This window comes from Pithys albifrons, chromosome 11 (genome assembly GCF_047495875.1).
Source record: "Pithys albifrons albifrons isolate INPA30051 chromosome 11, PitAlb_v1, whole genome shotgun sequence".
In the NCBI taxonomy this organism is placed as follows: domain Eukaryota; kingdom Metazoa; phylum Chordata; class Aves; order Passeriformes; family Thamnophilidae; genus Pithys; species Pithys albifrons.
Genome location: NC_092468.1, coordinates 22,092,074 through 22,105,471, shown reverse-complemented (window position 1 = coordinate 22,105,471; position 13,398 = coordinate 22,092,074).

Here is a 13,398-nt window from a genome sequence, read left to right as displayed (position 1 = left end):
AGAGAAAACAATTTAGAGAAGGAATAGCACAAAGTTTTTAAACATTAATAATTGATGTGTAAAGTGTAGAGTCATTATTTTTGTTAGTAATTGGTTTCTGGGCTCTACGAAGTCTTTTAAGTGAGGAACACAGTGGATGCACAATTAAATCCAAAAATGGCATGGACTGTATCTGACAATCAAGCCTAAATACAGCTGTTACATTGTGTTCCCATATACCATATATATAAATATATATCAAGATCAGGTTTTTGGCGAGTGCAGCAAAGACCAGACTTTCAAGTTGGATACTGAATTGGTTGGGAAAAGTATTGTGTTGGGAACTGCTGAGTGCTATGTTCAAGAGGATTAAGGAAGACAATGCAATGTGTGCTGCCCAAACTGTTCCATGCGAGCACAAACTTTGGAAAGGAGGTGATGGGAAATGGGTCAGCATCAGCAGTGTGTTTCTGCTGGGGACAAACACCATTGCTATTTTCCTACTGGCATGGAACAAAGAGAAGCAGTGCAGAGCTCTGTCAGCCTGTGCAGCCTGTGTGCCATAGTAAATATCTGCTAATATTCCTATTCCAATGGAAAGATAAAGCCTCCCAGACTTAGGAAAGAACTTATTGGCAGCTGTAAATTGGTTTCATGACTGAGCTGTGTCACAGCAACTCAACAGATCTCACAGCCTGAGGCTGATGAAAGACCTCTTTTCCCTAGTTCCCTTATAACTGTGTAAGTTAAAATAACTGCTTCCTATTCCTGTCAGTGATGACCCACAGCTCCTGAAACAAGTGGGATCTCTCACCTCGCTCCACTATCGACTGTGTCTGCTGTTGCCAAACTCAGACTATTAGTCTGTCTTCTCTAATGAGACACTTCAGAGAAAGGAGAGCACACAGTGGCTGCTAGCATGAAATAACTTTGCAATAACTGCTTCCTGACCCTACTAAGCATAGATGGGTTTGAGGTATTTGGCAGAAAATCCTGAGGATCTGGAAGAACTATTGCTTCTGCTTCATCTGTTCTACATGCATCTCTTAGTAAGACTAAAATTCTGCAAAGGTTGTAGCCCACTACTGCCACTGGCTGTACATGGAGGTCAGAGCCATGGTGCAGTGCTGAAGGTGAACTCCTGTTTCATGGTAGTTTACAGTAGCTGATAATGAGGAAAAAACAATACTATAAACAAACCAGCATCCATGGCAATATAGCCTTTCTCTTGAACTTCTCAAAACAAGAATAATTAATTTAACCTTTTACTTTGGTTTTGTTTTTTGAGGTTTTTGGTTGGTTGGTTGGTTTTGGTTTGGGGGTTTTGTTTGTTTGTTTGTTTTATATCTTAAAAGCTTACACAGATGTGTTCTGGCAATTACTAATCAGCTGAGTCAGTGGTCTTCAAGGGAGCTGGTAATAAAGACCCAGGAAGGATCTTCCTTTTTTATATTTAAGTTCTTTAATCCAGAATGTAATCTGAATTGCTAAGCAAAGCACCTTTGTCTTCTGAGGGCTATATCAAAAAAAAAAGCATTGCTTCAAAGAAATGCTTTTCCTATTGCCTTTGACAGTTAAAAATGAGCTACTGGAGTGTTCAGGCAGTTAAATGCCACCCTGACACCTGATCTCATCAGAGCTGGGAAGCTCAGCAGGGTCAGGCCTGGTTAGTGCTTGGATGGGAGTCCTCCTGGGAATACTGACCGGGTGCTGGAGGTTCTAGTCCTGAGGATGTCACTGTCACCGTCCAAGCTCGCTCGGCCGTGGCAGATGGACCTGAGGAGTTAAAGGTGGGGCAAGTTCCACGCACACTGTGCCTCACTTTAAAAATCCACTGCGCAGGCTTGAAGGACACAGTACGTGGGTAGAGCCCTTCCCAAATCTTCGTTCAGGAAGCTGAGCCATGATGATGACTGGAGTGTTCACCTGCTGGAGTACTTGAGTGTGTAAGTCATTCTAGTGTGACCTGCTGACACTTCCCCCAAAGGAGGGTGCTACCAGTCTCTTTATATGGTCCCTACAACTAGACCAGCTCAATACCTTTATCCTGTTTTAGAGTAACAAATGAGCACAAAGATCAACCAGTTCATGTTGGGAAGTGAATACATACTAGTGGGTTATAGCCTGATTCCTGAAACTACGTCAACATTCCAAGTTCTCAGGTGGGCTCCTTGGCTGCCAACCAGACAGAGACATGTCAGCGAAGATTTTCTTGCAAATACTCCACTTCTGGGGCATTATATCAGGAAATTGAGGGTACAAGGCTCTTCAAATGAGGAACTTATGCCAAGAGACCTGTATTTGGAGTCTGTGATGCAGATTCACACTTTCAATTAAACTAATACCACAATGGCTGAAAGTGCTAGCAAAGCTAATGGCAATACTGCAAGTATCTAAGATCCATTTGAAGTATTTACTTTATTGTTTTGGGATCTTTAGGTAACTGAGAACTGTAGAAATACATGGCTCAGGACTTGAATGGCTCTGCACTTCATTGACCTGAATAAGGTAAAAGACAGTATGAGCAAGGTCATCACTTGGCTCAAAGTGCTTACACAGTTCCTTACAGTCTTTATCATCCAGGCCTCCCTATCTTGCTCCATCTGCACCATTCCAGTGATATTTTTAGCTTCATTCACTGTACAGTTTTTCCGGTCTGGCTGCCTGACCCTTTGGTCTCCTAACAATGCAACAGCAATGGATGTGGCGCATGAGCAAGTACTGCCAGTGAAGTGGGATTTTTTTCCAGCTCCCAGAATAACCCCCAAATCTGATCAATTCTGTCCCTTGGAGTTGTTTCTAACGAGTCAAGCAGGGAGGTTTTTTCTGTAAGGTTCTATTAACCTAGAAATTGCTGCAACTCAACTTTGAAGTTAACACTTCATTAAGATTAATTGGGGAAGTTCACACCTCTGCTGGGAGTTTGTCTAGCAGACTGTGAGACAGGAGAAGGCTGATTTACACGCCGATGCCTGGCTTTGTAGCTGTAAAAGCGAGGGCAGTGACTGACTCAAAGAACAGTGCAAGACCTGAAAAATGACCCTGCTTCCACAGCTGGGATCCTCCTGCTCCTGAACTTACCACAGGGAACAGATGCTGATCACAACTGTCTCGAACTTGCACTGCAATTTCAGGTGCCAGCCTCGGAGCACAGATGACAGGGGATATATGATTAAACCTTATGTTACTGGTGGTGTATAAACAGAGGTAAACTTCCATTGAGCTACTGCTGCCTGGTGTGAGCTGGAGATTACTCAGCACAAGGAAGAGAAGGGAAACTGGATTGACTCCTGCTGACACATGGGCTGTGACTGGTGCACTGTGTCATGGAGAGGCCTCCAGGAGGATGAGGAGGAAGGAGACCTGCATAAATCTGTCCCTTCCCCTTGTGTCAGGCCACATGATGGGAAGAACCCTGCAAGGTGAGATCCATCAGAACCAGGAAAGCTGATGTCCTTTTAGCCTCTTGAGCTTGGCTTTGTTAGTTTTAGAGGTGGACTTGAACTTAGAATGATTTATGTTGGAAAAGACCTTTATGAGCCTGTGGCAGTGCAGGCAGGTGAGCTGCCAGCTCTGCTGGGAAGGCAATAGTCCTCAGCAGCAAGGTAACAAATGATCTCATTGTTTCCTCAGCCCTGTCTTCTTTCTCCTTGTGATGATTCTCTTGGATCAGTAAATCATCAATGGTTGTTTGAAGTCACATGGTAATTTCCTGATGATTTCTAGGAAACAGGCAAGTAGAGCTGGGCTGATCCCAGGTAAAATAACCTCAAACAAATGGACGCTTCATCTATACATTATCTTGTAAGAGTGAGTTTTAAACCTTTGGGATACATGTGATCAACTATGACAGTGTAAGAGTTCATCCTAAGCAGGACAGATGGGTGTGACCAGTAATGTCTTAAAATCACCAGTTTTTCCTCCAGAACCCTCTGGTGAAATAGCACAGTGTTAATGATGTTTAAATAAGTACTTGGGAAAAGCTGTGTGATGGAGCCCTTTTCTCTTGCCAAAGTATGGAAGAACAGAATCTCAAAGCTATGGTAGTGCTACTTATGGCAGAGTAAATAAGTCAGATCTTGCCAAGATCTTGTCAAGGTTCATGTTCAGAACAAGTTGTGTCCCTAATCAATTTTCATTCCAAAGATCAGATCAGTTGGTGTCCTGTACAGTGGGGCACCCACTGCTGAAGTGGTTTAAGTGAACTCTCCAATTCAGCAGCATTTACCTTCCACTGTAACAACGACGTGGTGCTCTCCATCAGATCCGGCCAGCATTTTGAAAGGGTTATGATTAACTGTGATATGACAAAATAAACAATGGTGTGTAGTGTTTGCACAATGGCTTCATACGTACTGCTTAATGCAAGATAATCCTGTGGCCTAAAGCCTGGAGAAACATCCCTTGTAGCACAGTCAGCTTCTTTGATACGACTTTTATCTTACCCTTTACTGTGTTTATTGCTGGCAGAAAACAAGAGTAAATGTATAGATAAACTTCAAGGTCTTATCATCTTGGCTGGAAGGGTAATCCTGGCTCTGTTCCTGTAAACAGCTGAATTCCTTCTGATTTCATTTGGACCAGGGTTTCATCTCTTTGAGTACTTTTCCCCCCTCTATTTGCAGTCCTTGAAGTAATCACAGACTGCTGTCTACCACCTGCATTCCACAAGGCACAGGGATCGCAGCTGAAGGCTCAACAGTGAGCACAAGGAGGAAAAACCTCCTTTGAAACTTTCAGACCTTTAGGCATTTCTGGGACATGGAACATGGGGGGAATTCATAGATCAGGGGCTGAAAACCCTTCAGGCGCTAGAGGGAGCAGCTGAGGAAAAGGGGCAAGTCTGGCAGCAAACTCATCCTCTGATGCGACTGCTAAAATAAGCACCATTCCCTGCATTACCAGTGGAGCATGAAGGCTAAAATCTAATACTGGAGAGAGAGCAATTAGCATTACATCTTGGGGTTTTAGTATCTTAATATTGTTTCTATGGTACCCGTACCTGAATCTTCAGAAAAATGAAATTAAATTATAGCAACAGAGGCAATGCCCTACTTCTATATATAGAAGCCCTCTGTTGTGTTATCATGGTTTTGTATCTAGTAAGGGTTTTTCCAGTTCAGTGAAATGATTTTTGGTGTCTATGGCTCATACAGGTGGGAAAACAACACATACATTTGTGATTTTTTTTTTAATATGTATTCCATTTTTCTGGACAAATACAGATGAAGGTTCAGATACTGACTGTCCTAGAACTTCAGATCTCCTGTTTGTTACAGATCAGACACAGATCAGACGTTTAGAGCACAAATCACCCTAGCACAGCCCTGAGCTTGCCAGTGTTTCCAACAGTGACCCAGTCCATTGGATTCTGGGCTAATATAAGTCAATATAAGTTGTCCACAGGAGTCTGGGTTCTCTTTGTTTAGCAGCAGGTCCTGCCCAACCCACAGCCCCGTGCTTTCTGCTTTCTCAGCATCTTCTATCCAGAGTTATGCTGTAAATGGCTTTCAGCAGTGAACCCCTCATGCAGATGGATATATCAAAACGTCCTTCTACAGAAGAAATGTTTTGCTATGTGAGAAGAGTAAGACTGGCTGTTGAGAGAGGCAGAGACTTTCATAAGCACACTCCTCTGTTTTAATGACCATGGACACTAGCAGTACAAATAATGGTTGTCACTGCCCCTCAGATTCTGTTTGTGTTTGGTATAACACCTTTAATTGGAGACGACACTAGAGACCACATAGTTTTATCTATATCTCCATCACTTGGAAATCGAAATACTGATTATTTAGAAAGTTAGCCAAGTACTGCTGCAGGACATTGGTTAAGGGTAAACAAGAAGTAATGTCCTATGAGAAATATCATTGGAAATGGAGGTTTAGCTGCCCAAATTCGAGTTCATGAGAGACATCTGTCTCTTGAATAAGTTCAGTGATAACTACTTGCAGCCAAGCCAGTGGGATTCACTAGCCCAGACTGGGCTAATCAAATGGAAAGATCTTTCCTGGCCTGGGGCAGAAGGCTTTGTGATTAAGGAAGAACTGTCCTGTGTTAAATAATCCATCAAAAAGACAGCACTTGCCCAAAAGTAATACCCTTGTTAGAATGATAGGAGAACATCTTGCTTTTAGACTTTGTGGTGAAAATGGTCTCTAGGATAAGTTACAGGTCAGGGCATTCTGACCATTGATCTCATGGCATCAACAGATGCACTTCTGCTTAACTCAGATGAAAAGTCTTTTTCTCTGCCTTCTATCCAGTGGGCAGCAACACATTTCACTCCAAAAAATTCTTTCCATTTATGAGGCTACAGCAGAACACAGAAATATTGCAGACAAGTTGATTAACCTGTCTTGAAGATCAGACAGGAAGGAAAAGTATTCCGTAACTGACGTGATGGGTTGCCCCAAAAGAGTCTTTATTCTAAGATAGTTTCATATTTCCAAATGTAAAAACCTAAAACGGTGGTGAAGAAGGCTAGGGTTACTTTTTTGGCTCAGTCTTCTAACCTGGAAAGGTATATCTGTTCAGTGAGTCAGGAAAGCAGAAAAATTCCTGGTTGTAGCTCTTGGAAATCAATGCAGAGGCAAAGCCAGGTTATTTTGATAGAGGTTGTGTTATCATCAGAAACGGTCTGGAAAAAGTATGTTAAGATGTGGGTTTGATTTATTCTAGGAGCTGGGGTTCAAGTTCAAATCCAAACCAGGATTAAAAAAGACTAGAGTCTTCAGCAGGAGATTTTGGCTTCAAATGATAGAAACAGTGAAGGTTCTTGCTGGCTTTGGTGATAGGTCAGGTTTTTAAATCACCTTGATTTTTGCACACCTCCTTTTACAGATAATTGAAACCATCTTGTGTTACATATATGCAGCATGAATTTCCATCGGTAACATGTCTTTATGATGAGAAATTACCTTTTTTTTCTCCTATAACTGAGACAAAGAAGTCCCTTTTCTCTCTATCCCTGTCGTCTTCCAGCTCCTGTTGAACAATCTGGGCCTAATTTGAATTCCAGTGATGAGGAATAACCTGATATTTTGCTTACCTTAGTGAATGAAAGGTTAATTCTGTACATCCAAGATTTATACTGCATGCTAGTTTAAGGGCATTTTACCACACAGCTGGTGAGGGATTTTCACAAATACAAGAGAGGCCTGTATGTTATTTGTTTTAACTTTTCCTTTCAACTTTTTTTTCGTTAAGTTCCCAGCTGACTGCACACTATTGAATGCAGCAATCTGTTTAATCTAGTTTTAGCCTTCCTTTTCCTGTTTTGCTGTTTACTTTTCGTTCCATGCCAGTAGCGACTGAGGCAAAACTGTGGGTCCATTATTTGTTTCAGGCATCTTGGAATATATGTGTTGGCTTTGCTCTGTGTGTGCATGCATGAAAGAAAAGGAATAAACATACATGTGGCCAATTAGTTAGTACACTTAAATTAATGAAGAGCAATCTACGAATCTCTTTTTTTCTGAGAATTTGGAAATACTGGGAACGTTTGCCATGTAACTTTCAAAAACTTCAAAAGCAGCTATAAGGTCACAGTCTAATACTCCCTTCTGTATACTCATGTCTTTTCTAAAAATATTTCCCAACTCAATCTTCAGTGTATGGAACAGGAGGGCAGAGGGGGAATGGCAGTGTTTACGACCGAAGTGCAAAGATGAGGAAGAAAATTAAATCCACAAAAAAGCGAATCTTTTGATCTCTGCTTCATTTTCCTCATTAACAACTTAACAGTACCAGCAGTTATGTGTTAACTAAACACTGAGTTTATGGACCCATGTCTCTGTCTACAGATAAGGGAAGGTCAAGAGGAACTAAGCTAAGGCTGCCTTTGCTTTTGCGCATTTTCCTTGAATTGGGACACCCAAACAAGTCAGTGGGAGTCAAAACACCACCAGTGATTTGGGTGTGTTGTTCCTTGTAGTAAGTAGAATAAGATCCAAAATGTCTGTTCTGGATACACACAATCCCGAGAGGAAAGAGTCTCATGAACATCACAGGTGAAGGGGCCTCTAGGATCCATGAAACTGGAAAGAAAACAAAACACCACAGTAAACCCAAGAACAGCAAAATTAACACAGCTAGCAGAGTTTGGAAGGAAGTGTTAAAACCCCACGTTTTATATTTTTTCTTCTTTTTAATTCTTAAATTGTGGGAAACCCTCAAGAGTCAGAAAAACTACAAATAAGAGAATGAAGAATATCTCTGCTCTGTAGAAAAGCTCCTGTCAAACCATCCTCTGGAGCATGGAGAAGAAACTCCTGTTTTCAGCAAGGTTTCTGCCTCTGGTTTCACAATACAAAACCAGAGGAGAGACTCAGTTTTGCTCCATCTCTTTAATTTTGTAACTAAGTTTACTGACTCCTACTTGTCCAAGTAGTTTCTTGTCCAGTTGATAAACACATCCATGATCTGAGGACTCTACATCCTCTTCATCCCATTGCCACTGTCATGGCTTCACAGACTTACTTTGTTTTCTGTAAACCTGAGCAGAGACAGGGCTGAGCTTGCACAGTGTGTCCTGATAGCCCCAAGGGATGTCTTGAAAGGTCCTTCCAAAACACTGACTTGTCATACTTTATCCTCCTGATGATTTAAGTATTCAGAAAACCCCTGAGCACCAGTGAGGAGTTTAGGTATGAAATTAAGAAGTCAAAGAAAGACCAGAGGTCCCAAGAAAGAAACAAAATATGATCTAGCTTGCAACTAGCACCTGATACACCATCTGAAGAAAATGAAAATCTTTTTCTCTCTCCATTCTTTCTTATAAAGTACAGAAAAATAATGTAGCCAGATTCTACCCTCCTGAAACTGCTCTGAGACACATAAACAAGAAAGTTGGTAGAGGGCAATAAGGAGAACTTACATTAGGGCAATCCCCAGAGGGAAATAGCTCCAACAGGTATGTGTATTGAAGAAGTAAGGCATGTCCCTTATCACTGGTAGTCATTTATAATTTAAGCTCTGAGTACATAACTAATTCTGAAATAGGTCCAAAAATAAAAGGAAAATAAAAGAATAATGGTTCCTGAGAAGTCAGCATGCTGGCTCTGACTGATGTTGGCCACAAACATGCCTGGGTGAACTGAATCTGGAGTTTAAGCACAGACAGGTCATTTCAAACTGTCCTGCAGTTAAGCAACACTCTTCACCCTGGGGAAGTCTCCCTTCCAAACACTTCCACTGTTCCACACAGGCTTCTTTTCAAAGCTGTTGGCTGTTCTTAGTGTGTTTTATTCATCTTTACTTTTTTTGAAGATTTTGGAATGTTCAGGGAAGCTGCTGCATTAATTTTTCCAGATGTTTTGAGTTGTGAAAGGTTTTCACCTGCAGAGGATTTATCTTGAGGAGGAATTAACTCCAGCCTTATTTGCAGAAGAAAGAGAACTGTAAACGAAGTGAAGGATGCTTGGCTGCTTCTTAGACACCAACATGAGCTATTCTGAATGGAGATCTGTTCAGGTGTATTGAATATTTGCATGTCAGTGTGCAGAAAAAGCAAGCAAATGCAAATGAATGTTCCTGAAAACAGCAGTGGAAAGCAAATATTTCTTTACCTACCCTAAAAAGACCTTGTTATAAGGATCATGATAGCGAGAGCCCAAAACCAACAGACCAAAGTACTAAACTTCCAGAGCAGGAGATGAGAACTGGCTGGTTCACAACAATGGAATTAGTGTTTTGTTTTAGCTGCATCTCAGCAACCAGAATAATTTAAGGCTTAGAAAACTCCAATAGTTGGAAATCTGAATGCAAGAAGCCTTCCTGAACCCCTCAGCGTGTGGTTTACGCACATGTGCATGTGAGTGCATGCATGTGCTCATCAGGGAAGCAAAAAGAAGGAAGTGAGGCAGCAGACACATGACTCAGGGTGTGTGGAGACTGGTAATATGACCCCAGTATTGCAGCAAGTTTGGATCTTCATTCTGCAGCAGCTGGGCTACCTCCCAACAGAAAATGCTGCAGGCAACATTTATGCTCAGTAGTTAATTATCCATGGGAGCAGGTAAGGGATTAGTGACCAGGTAGAGTTTCACGCCTGCTGATGGGGTGAACACTGTATCTGCTTAGAAATATTTGGAGAGAGAGAAAATAATACAGCTTTTCCTGTGCTAAGCCAGAAGTCCTCTGCACATGAACTGAAGGGCAATTGTCTCCCTTTGCTGGAATTCGGTCTGTGATGTGTCTGGACGAGATGTGGTTCAAAGTCATGTTGCTGCATGTGCCTGGTAGCAATGCTGGCTCAATATATATGTGTCCTCCTCTTACATCCATGCCCAGCTCCATACAGCAGCCCACCATCCCTACCTTTGGTGCCATTGGGAACCAGCCACAGAGATACCTGGTTTGAAGAGGAAAAGTAAACCCAAACATTTATAGGAATGCTGATTTACAGCCAGATCAATATCCTGGCCTGACTGACAGCATTGATGCAAAACTCAGGAGGATCAGCAGAACCCAGAGGGCAGAGCACAGAGGTACCAGCAATGAGGGGCAGCAATAGCTCAAGTCTGAATTACTGCCAAAGCCACATCTTGGGGAACAGAGCTCAGCCTAATCCAACCTCTGTTCGAAACATTGTGGAGATACCACAGGTTTAGCCGGTTTTTACCTCTGTCTTTGAATTAAGCAGCATGAATTTAGGTTTGCATCTTACACCCAAAGAAACCTTATTAAACAGCTTTTTTCTACCAAGTTAATTAATCGAGAGATGGCAAAACACTTTGTCTCATCCCATATTTCAAACTCCATTTTTCTGCTCTTCCCTGGCCCATCAAGGCTTTCCCACATGCTGTGTGTTCTGGGTATCTTATGGTGTCTTACTTTTAGCTATAGGTGATAGCAACACAGCTCCTCCAAAGAAAACCCACTAATACTGTCTGTAAGTCATTGAAAGCAATCAGGTGTTAACAGGCTTATATGAAATTTTACCTAAAATTTCTTCTGCTCTCACCTTCTTAGCTTTCATTCTGTTAACCTATGTCCCAAGTGAAAAAACATTGAATTATCACAAGAAAAATGAAAAAGTACCTGTTTCCCCCCTTTTTAGCAATATCTTTTGGCTATTTAAAATGTAGCATTTGCATCATCTCACTTTAAATGTGTTTCCTCTATCCCCTGATTAACACAGCTAAGCTTAAGTGTTGGTTGCATAATTTACAGATTGCAAGACTTTTCTCTTTTTAAATTCAGTGAATTATGTTTAAAGTACTCAGGTGTCATTTTTTTATTGCTAACATGGAGTCACAAAGTCAACTGATGAATGGAACTGAGCAGTTTTCAGGATCGAGTTCAAGCTTGTAAAAAGAGATGAGTTACTAAAATAAAAAAAAACAAAACTCTGAAGCTCAAATCTTTTCTCAACAAGAACAGAATCAAAGTTTTCTTTCTCTCTGTTCACATGTAGCATTATATAAGAAATGCAAAGTAAGATATGGGCATCTCTTGAGTATTTATTGAAATTAGCATTCTGTTCATCACGGAATATTTTTTGTGCCAGACAGAACTGTGCTTTTTCCAAATAACTCCATCTTGGACCCTGATACAACATGTGCTTACTTGATTATTCTGAATACTTCAGAGTACTTTTATAGCTCTCTCATAATGAACTGCCAAGTTTATTTTTAAATATGTTAATCTCGGGATTAATTCAAATATAAATACATGCCCCCAGCACTCTGAAGGGTTGATGCATTTTCAGTTTAATCTCTGAGGATTTTAGTACCATTCAGAAGAAATGATGGATATCAGTTCAGTATTACTTCCAAGTAGGTATGCACTTCCACAAGGAATTTATATGAATCTTATTATAGAAATACTGGGATCCCTATTTTATAGTTACAGAAGAAACAAAACACCAAAGGACTAAGGGAATAGTATGACAACAGAATACATTTATTTTTTGGACAGGACAGGATTAAAAGGTGCTGCCATATGAGACCAAGTATTTATGTGGTCTAAACTCTCTGCCAGTTCCAGTTTGTTTTAAAAATTCTGATGGATTAACTCTGAACAGGCAGGCTTTGTGCCAGATCAGGCCCTGTCCATCACTTTCATCCCGAGTACACACTGAATCCCAGGGCAGATGTGGGGTTACCATGAAGGTGCTGTGTTGACAAGAACTGCATCGTGCACTCTGACAAGTTCAACAGACATGTCTGCTCTGGGATAAATGTGCTGAGAAGAGATCTGGGAGTACACAGATCCAGTATTTCTGCTCACATAACTGTGGCTTTACAACTTGGACTGGGAAGAGATGTGATCTGCTCAGGGAGACCACAGCTCTTGGGGCATCTTTGCCCTTTTCCATCCTCATCCCAGCAAGCAGAAGCCAGGGAAGTTATCAAAATGATGGACCCCAGACTATGAGACCCAAGGGATATTTGTGAATTTGGGAAAGTAAAAAGGCTCAATAGTTAAAATGAACCCAGGAAGCCCAAGTGGATTGCTGAAGGCATTCCAAGAGTCTAAAACCTGACTGAAATCCAGGTGCTGCAGCCTGGCTGCATCGAGGCTGAGAGCTTGGCTGGGCTGGCAGCTCCAGGCTGGGGGTCAGGGATGAGAGGGGCACCACTGTGCCCTGCTCCAAATAAAGGCTTGCTGTGGGCACCGGCAATCGGCTCTGAGAACTGAGCAGATAATTTAATTCAGGGAAACAGAAATACATGTTCTGTGGTGAGAAACTGGGGAAGAGTGTGACCCAAAGCAGACTGCTCCTGAATTTTGCAACTCCATTTTTAAAGCTGAAGTAATGCAGGGAGAGAGGAATAAGAAGCATATGAAATATGTGTATAAGAACTTTGTCAACCCTTCTAAAATGTCTATTATATATATTTTATCTTAATGGTACATGGCATAAGATTTATATCTTAACTAGCATTTTTATGGCACCTTTCCTCTGTAACAACTATTTTACAGAAATCAGAAAGTATATTTTTAAATGTCCATCAATTAATCCTGACATAATCATTGTGTGGATAATGAAAATAATTCTATTTGCTTTCCTGTCCCTTCAAGATTTGTTTAAATCACATGAATCTTCAAGAATTAAAAGAGAAACAGCAGCAGTAACCTGTGAAGAATCCATCTGCTTTCTTATTTTAACATGCTACGATCATTCCCCCAGCCCTGCATCAGCTGTGGTCAGCTCTCAAGAGAGCTATAAGTCCATCTTTGACCTATGAGCCACTGAATGACTCAGGACACCATTCCACATCACTGTGTATCACACCTGTGATCTGCTGCGGTGCACACAAGTCACAAGCTGAGACATCATGATGCCTATATTGCCTTGTTTGTCACAGTTGCTCCTCCCTTAGTCAAAAATAATTCCATTTTTGTTGATTTTTAGGGCATGCTGCTAGATCTTCACTTTGCTAAAAAAATGTTGAAAGTGAATAGAATTCA